At 45.3% G+C, this 3,571-nt stretch overlaps 1 long non-coding RNA gene across 1 annotated transcript; it reads right to left on the reverse strand.

Annotated features, from left to right (window-relative positions):
* Positions 1-461: 461 nt before the first annotated feature.
* LOC310852964 lies at positions 462-1,775 on the reverse strand. Its single transcript, XR_014568489.1, has 2 exons — positions 1,709-1,775; positions 462-502 (listed from the first exon to the last, which is right to left on the reverse strand). It is a non-coding gene; the product is annotated as an uncharacterized lncRNA (long non-coding RNA).
* Positions 1,776-3,571: the final 1,796 nt, after the last annotated feature.

Here is a 3,571-nt window from a genome sequence, read left to right on the forward strand (position 1 = left end):
GATAAAAACTTTGCCACTGCCAAAGTTCTAGCTTTTGTCCGGTCTTCCAGTAGGAACCTGACATAGTGAGCCTCTGACTTTCCCGGGAAAGGCACCAGCAAGGGTAGTATCAGTTCAGCCCTGGCCTGCTCATACTTTGCACAATGTAACAAAATATGATTTATGGAATCGATGTCTTGAGCACACGAGCAAAGTCTGTCCTGGTAGGGAAAGCGTGTTCTCCTTCATGGAGAGCACGTGTTGCGGTGGGGGCCACCAGGACACTCCAAAGTTGGGGGCGGGCTAACTGATCATTGGCCACTGATGCGATTGGGGCTTCCCTTGTTGTTGGGATGAAATTAATGTTGCCATTTATTGATTGACAGCCAGAAATGCTAAAATTCCTTGCACGAGGCTAGGGCTTCCTCTTTTCGCCCGTGCAGCGAATTGATCACAGCGAAGGGAGACGGTTGTATTTTTTTACAAATTACCTTGTGTCTTTGGCCTGCTTTAATTGCGTTAGCTTCTATTTAATTGATACTTTATTTTTTTTTTTTTTCAAAATAATTTTTATTCAGTTTTCCATCCATAACAAAGAAGACAAGACAATAAAGAAAACATACAACACGTATAATTTCAGGCTCTTAATTTCATGATCCTTACTCTCCCGACTTCCTCATACCTCCCCTTTCTGCATTCTCATGTCGAATTAGTTAATTAACAAATCCCTCCCTTATTTTCAAATTGATTATACAAATTGTTCAAATTCTTCCACTTGACCATTATCGCTATTAACCCCTATTTTTCTCATTCAACATCAATCTAGCATTCACTGATTTTTGAATATTTCTTTAAATAGTCTTTAAATTTTTTCCAATCTTCTTCCGCCGTTGCTCTTCCCTGGTCTCGAATTCTGCTCGTCATCTCTGCCAAGCCCATGTAGTCCATCACTTTCATCTGCCACTCTTCCACGGTGGGTAAATCTTGTGTCTTCCAGTACTTTGCTATAAGAATTCTTGCTGCTGTTGTAGCATACATAAAAAAGGTTCTATCCTTCTTTACAACCAATTGGCCGACTATGCCCAGGAGAAAGGCCTCTGGTTTCTTAGAGAAAGTGTACCTAAGTACTTTTTTCAGTTCATTATAGATCAGTTCCCAGAAAGCCTTAATCCTTGGGCACGTCCACCAAAGGTGAAAGAATGTTCCCTCCCTTTCTTTACACTTCCAACATTTGTTCTCGGGCGAATGATAGATTTTCGCAAGCTTGACTGGGGTTATGTACCACCTATAAATCATTTTCATAATATTTTCTCTCAAGGCACTACATGCCGTAAATTTCATCCCGGTGGTCCATAACTTTTCCCAGTCAGCAAACATTATGTCATGACCAATATCCTGCGCCCATTTAATCATTGCAGATTTAACCATTTCATCTTGTGTATTCCATTTCAACAGCAAGTTATACATTTTTGACAAGTTCTTGGTACTAGGTTCTAACAATTCAGTTTCTAGTTTTGATTTTTCCACCTGGAAGCCGACTTTCCTGTCTAGTTTAAAAGCTTCCATTATCTGATAATAATGCAGCCAATCTCTCACTTTCCCTTTTAACTTCTCAAAACTTTGCAATTTCAGTCTGTCTCCTTCTTGTTCCAAAATTTCCCAATATCTCGGCCAGTTAGCCTCCATGTTTAGTTTTTTAATAGCTTTTGCCTCCATTGGCGACAACCACCTTGGTATTTAATTGATATTTTAGTCCTATTAAATTTTCTTTTTCCTGTGTAATATTTTCTTTTACTCTGCTTTCCCCTTTGGTCTTTTAATTCCCCCCTACCCCGCCTTCCCCCCCAGCTTACCTTAATGTTGAAGCCTCGGCCTGGCCTTGGGCGGCTGCTTTTAGGCCTTTATCGGCGGCGCCTGGTGCCTCTGGCCTTGCCAGGCCCTTAGGAGGCCTTGCTGTGAGCTCCCCCCGCCCTATTCCTTAAAGGGCCTTGTTAGCCTGGCAGGCCTTCCCTGCGAAGCAGGGCGACCTGGTGTCTGCCAGGGCTGCAGGGAGGCAGGCGTGGCCTAATTGGGGCCTGGGAGCAGGCCCCCTTGTGATCGCCACCTTCCCTGCTTCTTTTTGGCGGGAGCGCCATTTTTGAGGCCTACTTTGCTCTCGTAGGCCGTTCTCGGGCACTGCAGCACTTGTTTTTATTGCATTATTTTAGGCTGACATTGCAGCCTGTGTAATTTAATTGCAAAGAGAATATTTTAGAGACGAGCCATTGTGGCTTAGTGGCTAGAGTGCAGGACTGGGTCCTGGGAGACAGGGTTCATATACCTCACTTAGCCATTGTTATAACAAACCAAACAAACAAACAAACAAACAAACAAAAAATTGGGTTTCTTGAGGGGGTGCCTCCCTCTAAAAGGGCAAGCAGGGGTACCTGGACTGCCTCAAGTCTGTTACCTCATTGGAAACATTTATATCTGGCCTAGCAGGTGATCCTAGGGCTTTGCTCAAGAATTTGATAGCCTCTGGCAGCAATTTCCGGCCTGAATAGCGTCCCCATGTGGTGCACAAAGCATTGGTTTCACCGGTTCCTCACATTGTTTAGTTTTTTGCAGACTATGACAGGGCCTTTGCAGATGCCTCCAGAACTTGTCTCTCCTGCAGAGGATGACTTGCTGATGCCCCAGGTGCCTTCTTCCAGAAGGAAGCTGTTCGGAGGCGGCAGTCCAGGAGGAGCGCAAAAAGGAGCAGGGATGATGCTTACACTTCCTCACAGGTACTTCATTCCTGGGCTCTGATGACGATTAAGACGTCACCTTGGACCTCTATGGGGTCAGGGTGAGGCTGTCCCAGGTCTTTAAGGATCATCCTGATTAGCTCAGCGGGTCAGCACGTGGTGCCAGTAATGCCTAGGTTGCAGGATTGGTCCCTGTATGGGACAGCTGCATGCTTCCTCGTTCTACCTGGACAAAAGCCGGGTTGCAGGGGGCCGGGCAGAGGGCCTTCTCAGTGGTGGCACCTGTCCTGTGGAGAGCCCTCCCACCAGATGTCAACTACCAGACATTTAGAAGACATCGGAAGGCAGCCTTATTTAGGGAAGCTTTTAATGTCTGATGCATTACTGTATTTTAATATTTTGTTGGAAGCCACCCAGGGGAAGCCCAGCTAGATGGGCGGGGTATATTTATTTATTATATTATTATTATTATTATTATTATTATTATTATTATTAAGTAGACTAGAAGATTGTTGGTGTCCCTTCCAACTCTACGATTCTATAAGTAGCAATTCACTATGATGGGAATGTTAGACGCAGGGCTGCCATCATCCCCACAGCTTGCTGGGATCGCAGGGATGGGGAGATGTGGACCACTTGCGCAGCTCCACATTTCAAATGGAAATTCCCTGAGCAGTAGAACCTGAAACTGGTGTGCAGGAAGCTGGCCCGGTGGCAGCTTTATTGTTTAAGGGTTTCTGGATAGCGTCAGCCCTGTAAATTTTACACATCATGGTGGCAGCACAAGGCGCCCCCTGCCCAAGCGGGGGCTGGGAGCTGGCAAGCAATAGCTCCTTATCTCTGGCCCATATTCCCATAAAATT

This window comes from Podarcis gaigeae (genome assembly GCF_964106915.1).
Source record: "Podarcis gaigeae genome assembly, chromosome: 9".
In the NCBI taxonomy this organism is placed as follows: domain Eukaryota; kingdom Metazoa; phylum Chordata; class Lepidosauria; order Squamata; family Lacertidae; genus Podarcis; species Podarcis gaigeae.